Source organism: Neofelis nebulosa, chromosome 7, assembly GCF_028018385.1.
Source record: "Neofelis nebulosa isolate mNeoNeb1 chromosome 7, mNeoNeb1.pri, whole genome shotgun sequence".
Lineage (NCBI taxonomy): Eukaryota > Metazoa > Chordata > Mammalia > Carnivora > Felidae > Neofelis > Neofelis nebulosa.
In genome coordinates, this window is record NC_080788.1 from 6,165,642 (window position 1) to 6,173,952 (window position 8,311).

Sequence of the window (8,311 nt, forward strand, 5' to 3'; positions counted from 1 at the left end):
AGTCATTTTATTTCGGGCCAACTACCATTCACTTGGCACCTGGTACATGCCAGGCGCTGTCCCGCCGTCGGTCAGGCTGCAGGAAGGATTTCTGGCCTTAATGGGAAGCAGGGAAGCAGGAAAGCACGGTCTCTGGAGTCCCTTCGTGTGTAATGACTTCATGGCTATGAAGGCAGCCCGCCATTCAAAGTGTGATTCCGGAGTCAGCAGTGTTGGCTGGGAGCTCGTTAGCAATGCGGATCTTGGCGCCCCACCCCCCACTCCCATCCCTAGGAATCAGAATTTGCATCTCCCAAGATCCCAGGTGATTCGCATGCACGGTTCAGCTCGAGGAGCGCTGCCCTGGTCCCCCGACAGCCTCGGTCTCCGTTCTCTCACCAGCAGTGGCCTGTCCTGGGCCGATCACAGCTATCCACTCACGAGTTTATTTGTAACGTGGGGTCATCGTGAGCTGAGGGTAGCAAACGCATCCCCAGCCAGCAACTCAGGGCCACAGTGGGGGCTGGCTGGCTGCGGGCTGTGGGCTGTACAGAAGCTCGTGGAGAACACTCAGGCGGGGGGGGGGGGGGGGGCGGCACCGTTTGGGGTCTAGGCAAGGAGTGGGTCTGCCGAGGACGCCCTGCCAGTCTCAGGGCACCCTCCGGTACCCGAAGAAGCTGATTGTGTCTTGCACGATGAGTCTCCTTGGCTGACCTGGGACTGGCATGGAGCCGCGTGGGACTTCCTCTGATGTGCAGGTCAAGGATGCTGCTGCTAAGGGGGATGTCTTCGGGGAGGACAGAGCGGCGCCCACACGGGCCCTGGGCAGGGCTGGGATCCTGATTTTCTTTAAAACTACGACCTGGGAGTCCAGAGGCCACGCAGTCACTTACCCCCTAGGCTTTTGCTAGCCACCCATCGCGGGCCAGGCACTTTGCAAACATCTGACTAATCCGTGCCCCGGTATCTCCAAGGGGCGTGTTGGCGGCCGAGGGCCAGTCTCATGGGGTGGCGGCTGGCCCAGGCTGCCCAGTGGGCTGCCTTACAGGCCTGTCCTAAGACAGCCAAGGCGTGGGGCCTGGCAGGCTGGACAAGCGACAGGAGAGTCACGGGTCTAGTGGGGACTGAAGACTGTGGCGCCCGTCACTGGCCCTCACGCGGTTTGCAGTCCTGGGAGGTGTTAGGCAAATGCCCACACCACGCTGAGGTAAGGTGGGGGATCCCAGAAGACGAAGCCCAGGCTGCTGGGTGGCCTCAAGGTTGCCAAAGGGCCCGTCGCCTCTCTCCCAGGGAGCCCTTGTGAAGCCCTGAGCTCACGGGGTTGCTCCTGGACCTCAGCCGGGGGGCTGGAGGGGAGGGGGTCCCCTGCCTGCTGGACCTGCGTGGAAACTCACCACGGTGCTGCTTTCAGCAGCCGGAGTGGTCTCTCCGGCTCCCGATTTCTAATAGCTTAGCTTATTCTCTTTTATTATTTTAGTGGCTAGATTTCATCATTCTGACTTGTATTCTTCCCAATTATTTTTCCCTTTTAAATGGTCTCATTTCACCTTCTCTTCTTTCAAACCTTTTAAGCTTTCTGGTTTCCTTTCCCATGTTCTCTTTAATTATCTGTTTTTATTGTTATATTTCCCTTCAATTTAAAAAATCATATTTTTCTGACGCGAAAGGGTAATGCATTTTTATTGCTAAATGTTTGGAAAATATAGGAAAAGGGTATAAAGAAGAAAATTAAACTATCCCATTAAGCTCTGCTCTAGGGGGATGAGCTCTGTTGTTTTATTCTAGTCTCTTCTGACTACTTTTTCTCTCCACAAACACTTAAGGGGTAGCCCTTTACTGTCACTCTTTGCCGCATGTGGCATGAATATTTTCCCATGATCGGGGGTTTGTTGAAAAGCATCTTTCTTTTTTTTTTTAATTTTTTTTATTTTAAGGTTTTTTTTTAATTTTATTTTTGAGAGAGAGAGCAAGCAAGCACGAGTGGAGGAGGGGCAGGGAGAGAGGGAGACACAGAATCTGAAACAGGATCCAGGCTTCGTACTGTCAGCACACAGCCCGACGCAGGGCTTGAACCCACGAACCGTGAGTTCGTGACCTGAGCTGAAGTCGGACGCTTAACTGACTGAGCCCCCCAGGTGCCCCAAGCATCTTTATTTTCTAATGGCAAAAGTTGCATATGCTTGCTGACATCCAGCAATATTGATGGTCTAATGCAAACAGCCACACCCACCCCGGCACCTAGAAAGACCCACCCGACATAATCCCTAGGCACCTTTCCGCTTACAACCCTCTAGAATCTGAGAACGCATTTTCACCTATGTTTTTCAACAAGAATTGCATGAGGCCCATTGTTCTGCCTTTTGCTTCCGCACCCAACAACACGATGGGTGTCTTTCCACGTCCGTCAGCCCCGAGTGGGGTGGGGGTGGGGCCGTGGCCCGGAGCCAGAAAACCCTGGAAGGCTGCACTTGCCGGATGGATCCCCGGAGAGGTTCCCAAGGGACCTTATGTATGTGGCTCTGCGGCCAGGTGAGGAATGAAGCACCGTTTGTGTCCTGATTAGCTGAGCAAATGCCTGACACTGAAGACGCCTGGGTTTGAAAACCAGCACAGATTGTGCACCCTGGCGCTTCTGTCCTAGAGCAGTTCTAATTTTCTGCAATCAGTGGGCAGGAGGCCAGCATTGCCAGGTGGCCGCAGGCGGGGGTGGGGGTGGGGGTGGGGGGTGGGAGAGGGTGGGGGGGGAGCTGCTGGAGACGGCTTCTCCAGTTTCCTGGTTCCCTCTCTTGCAAGAGGTGCTAGGGTAGCCAGCTGCACAATGTAGAGCTCTGCCTGAGCGGGGGTTTTCTGAGTCTCTTGGAGTCCACGGTAACGGTGACGGCAACTCACACAGAGTTACTCTGCGCCGGGCGTGGTTCTAAGTATGTTTCGCATATACCAACCCTTAATCCTCATAAAAGCTCTGACAGGTAAATACTATATAATAGTATTTTAGGATAATGATGTTTTTTAGAGAAAAAAAAACAACAGCTGAGGACCAGAGTAGTTAAGTAACTTGTCAGTGGTCACACAGATGTAGAATCTGGATTTGAACAGAGCCTAAAATCTGGGTTCTTTATTTTTTATTTTTAAAGCTTATTTATTTATTTATTTTGAGAGGGACAGACAGAGCGAGTGGGGGAGGGGCATTGAGAGAGAGAGAGAGGGAGAGAGAGAATCCCAAGCAGGCTCCTTCCTCACTGTCAGCACGGAGCCCAACGTGGGGATCGATCCCAGGAACTGTGAGATCATAACCTGAGCTGAAACCAAGAGTTTGACACTTAACCAACTGAGCCACCCAGGTGCCCCTAAAATCTGTATTAAAAATTTTTTTTTAATGTTTATTTATTTTTGAGAGAGAGAGAGAAAGAGTGTGAGCAGGGGAGAGGCAGAGAGCAAGGAAGACACAGAATCCAAAGCAGGCTCCAGGCTCTGAGCTGTCTGCACAGAGCCCCACAGGCAGGGCTTGAACTCAGGAACTGTGACGTCATGACCTGACCTGAAGTCTGATGCTTAACCGACTGAGCCACCCAGGTGCCCCTAAAATCTGTGTTCTTAACTGCTATGCTGTTCTACTCCCCTAGCTAGTTTATAATGGTTCTGGGTTTATTTACATCATCCGGCATCTAGATGCACGCGTGTAGACACTGCCGCAGTCCCACAGCATCCTCGTTTATCTCCTGGGTCAGGAGGCCCAGGCCGGTCTGAACAAGCAGCCACACCTCATAGGCTGCCAAGGCTCTGGCACAGGACTCGGAGGTAGAAGGTGGGCTGCTGCACGTAGCCAGGCTGAGTCTGGGAATCTGCCAGCCCCCAGGTAAGGGAACCTGAAGGAGATTCAGAGCCCAGTGTGAGGTACAGCCAGGTGGCCCCCAAGGCAGCCTGGGAGCCACCAGACCGCCAGGGTGATCATGGAGGGCAGCGTAGGGAAGGGCAGGCATGGGCGTGTCCATTTAACACAGTAACCTCACCCCTGCTTAACAACTCCTCCTCCAGGCTTGGGGGTGTGTGGAGAGGAAGTGGCCGAGGATTCTTCCCTGCAGGGAACAGTGCATGCAAAACCTACACGTTCTTTTCAACCACGGCACATCTCGCAGTCAAAAGGCTCAATCTATTCCCGAACATGTGGGCACGCAAGCTCTCTCTTTAAATATAAGCAAAGCTCAGGGAATAAATCCCACTCCTTCTACCGAGCTCTCGGGCTTCTTTTATGTTTTCCAATAAAGTTAAATCGTTTTTGTCATATAGGAATTCCGCGTTTCTTGGTAAACTTATTCCTGGGCATTTTTACGGCCGTTATTATGTTGAATGTATGGTGTTTTAAAGCATACACGTCTATATGGTGCTCGTATATTTTTATATCGTCAAATCTGTCCACCTTTTCCTTCGCGCCTGCCAGCTTTGATGCTCGATTAGAAAGGTCTTCTGCACTCCAAGATTATGGAGCCATTTGCTTAGGTTTCCTTCTGAAATGCTCATGTTTTTACCTAGTATGATAAAAAGTTGTGTTTGCACTTAAACAACGCAGGGGTTGGTTTAGAATATCCAGTAGGAGGTAGAACTCAACTTTATCTCCCGGATTGTTAGCCGGTCGAACCGATGCAACGTCTTGAGTTACCCATCTTTTCCCCATTGATTCAAAATCGTACCTTTATCACACATCAAATTCTTACAACTGTTGAATCTCCTCAGTTTTCTATTCTGGTCTATTGATATGTTAGTCTATTCCTGGGCCAATATTACAAAATGACTTTCTTTCTTTCTTTCTTTCTTTTTTTTTTATAAATTTTTAAACGTTTATTTATTTTTGAGAGACAGAGAAAGACACAGCATGAGCAGGGGAGGGGCAGAGAGCAGAAAGAGAGGGAGATACAGAATCCAAAGCAGGCTCCAAGCTCTGAGATGTCAGCACAGAGCCTGACGCGGGGCTCAAACCCACGGACCGTGAGATCGTGACCTGAGCTGAAGTCGGACGCTCAACCGACTGAGCCACCCAGGTGCCCCAAAATGACTTTATTTCTTAGCAAAACAATAAAGGCTTATTACAGAAAGGTCAGAAAATACACAGACATAAACAAACAGAAAACACTCGTGGTCTCATCCCAGGATGACCACCACTTTACCTTGGTGTCTATCACTCCAGCTCATTTAATTTATATAAACGTGTACACATATACTCATAGAGTAAAATTAAGACGATGCCATATAGTTTTGTAGACTTTTTTTCACTGTCTGATACTTTAAGCATGTTTCCTTGCTAATAAATACTTGTTTTAGGGGCACCTGGGTGGCTCAGTCGCTTAGGCGCCTGACTCTTGATTTCAGCTCAGGTCATGATCTCATGGTTTGTGATATCAAGCCCCACATTGGGCTCTGCACTCTTTTTTTTTTTTTTTTAATTTTTTTTAATGTTTATTTTTGACAGAGAGAGAGAGAGAGAGAGACATAGCATGAGTGGGGGAGGGGCAGAGAGAGAGGGAGACACAGAATCTGAAGCAGGCTCCAGGCTCTGAGCTGTCAGCATAGAGCCCGACGCGGGGCTCGAACTCACAGACTGTGAGATCATGACCTGAGTCGAAGTCGGACGCTCAACCAACTGAGCCACCCAGGCGCCCCATTTGCATTCTTAATGCAGAGCCAGCTTGGGATTCTCTCTCTCCCTCTCTTTCTGCCCCTCCCCAACTCATGTCCGTGTGTGCACGAGTGCTCTCTCTCTCTCTCAAAATAAATAAACTTAAAAAATATATTATTTAAAAAAATAAGTACTCTTTTTAAATCATTTGTATTGAAAAGTATAACACACATACAGAAAAGTACACAAAACACACATGTTTAACTGAGTGAGTTGTTGCAAAGTGAACACCCCCAAAACCACCACTCAGGTGGGGAAACACAATATGTCAGTACCCCAGAAGCCCAACCTACATGTGCTGCCAGTGCAGAGCCCGATGAAGAGCTCGAACCCAGGAAGCTGTGAGATCATGACCTGAGCCAAAACCAAGAATCGGACGCTTCATGAACTGAGCCACCCAGGCACCCCAACCATCTAAGCTTTTATCTCTAAACATCATCGTTCTGTCTTGCCTATTTTTGAACTCTGTAGAAATGGAAAAAGATGCTCTATGAGTTTTTTTTTTAATTTTTAAAATTGCTTTATTTGTTTTTTTGAGAGAGCTCAAGAGAGGGGAGGGACAGAGAGAGAGGGAGACAGAGGATCCGAAGCGGGCTACGCACTCTCAGCGTGCGGACTTGAACCCGCAAACTGTGAGATCATGACCTGAGGCAAAGTCAGACACTTAACCGACTGAGCCCCCCGGGGTGCCCCTCTATGAATTATTTTGTGACTGACTTCTTTCACTCAACGTTATGTTTACAACCTTCCATGTTGGTTATTGTTGGTTTTTTATGGCTGTGCAGTGCTCCATTAGAAGACTGTTCCACTAGGGGCGCCTGGGTGGCTCAGTCGGTTGAGCGCCGACTTCGGCTCAGGTCACGATCTCGCGGTCCGTGAGTTCGAGCCCCGCATCGGGCCCCTGTGCTGACAGCTCAGAGCCTGGAGCCTGTTTCAGATTCTGTGTCTCCCTCTCTCTGACCCTCCCCCATTCATGCTCTGTCTCTCTCTGTCTCAAAAATAAATAAACGTGGGGCGCCTGGGTGGCGCAGTCGGTTAAGCGTCCGACTTCAGCCAGGTCACGATCTCGCGGTCCGTGAGTTCGAGCCCCGCGTCAGGCTCTGGGCTGATGGCTCGGAGCCTGGAGCCTGTTTCCGATTCTGTGTCTCCCTCTCTCTCTGCCCCTCCCCCGTTCATGCTCTGTCTCTCTCTGTCCCAAAAATAAATAAAAAATGTTGAAAAAAAAAAAATTCCAAAAATAAATAAACGTTAAAAAAAAAAATTAAAAAAAAAAAAAAGAAGACTATTCCACTATTTATTTATTTCTTTATTTACGGGTGGTCATTTCCTTGAAGAAGTGACCGGAGCTCAGCACAGGGCTCCATCTCACAGACCGTGAGATGGTGACCTGAGCCGAAATCGAAAGTCAGATGCTCAACCGACGGAGCCCCCCAGGTGCCCTAAGATTTGTTTCCAAGGATTTTATTTTTTGAACTAAACTCTACATCTAATATGGGGCTCAGACTCACTACCTGGAGATCAAGAGTTGCCTGCTCTACGGACTGAGCCAGCCAGGCACCCTTGGATTGTGTCCAGTTTTGAACTGTTATGAATAGAGCTACTATAAATTTTCCTGTCTGTATCTGTTGGTGTATCTATGCACATGTTTCTAGCAGTTGTGTTCCTAAGAGCAGAAGAGCTGGGTCACAGCCTTGGCACGTGTTCAACTTTCATAGATACTGAAACAGTTTTCCCAATAATTGTACTCTTTTGCCAGCTGCCCATGAACATTTCAGTTGCTTCATGACCTTGTTAATTCATTTATTTTTGTTTTAAGTTTATTTATTTATTTTGAGAGGGAGAGAGAAAGAGTGAGCAGGGGAGGGAGGGGTAGAGAGAAAGGGAGAGAGAGTCCCAAGCAGGCTCTGTGCCATCAGCAGGGAGCTCAATGCGGGGCTCGATTTTATGAACCGTGAGATCATGAGCTGAGCTGAAATCAAGAGTCAGACAGTTAACTGACTGAGCCACCCAGGAACCCCAATTTATTTATTTTTTTTTAATTTTTTTTTTTTAACGTTTATTTATTTTTGAGACAGAGAGAGACACAGCATGAACGGGGGAGGGGCAGAGAGAGAGGGAGACACAGAATCGGAAGCAAGCTCCAGGCTCTGAGCCATCAGCCCAGAGCCCGACGCGGGGCTCGAACTCACGGACCGCGAGATCGTGACCTGAGCTGAAGTCGGACGCTTAACCGACTGAGCCACCCAGGCGCCCCCCAATTTATTTATTTTTTAATTTAAAATTCTTTTTAGGGGTGCCTGGGTGGCTCAGTCGGTTGGGCGTCCGACTTCGGCTCAGGTCACGATCTCGTGGTCCGTGAGTTCGAGCCCCGTGTTGGGCTCTGGGCTGATGGCTCAGAGCCTGGAGCCTGTTTCCAATTCTGTGTCTCCCTCTCTCTCTGCCCCTCCCCCATTCATGCTCTATCTCTCTCTGTCTCAAAAATAAATAAACGTTGAAAAAAAATAAAATTCTTTTCAGCTTTATTGATATATGACTGACAAATAAAAAACGTATACATTTAAGGTGTACAATTTGATGTTCTGATGTATACGTGTGTGTGTGTGTGTGTGTGTGTGTGTGTACACACACATTGTGAAGTGATCATCACAATCAAATTAATTT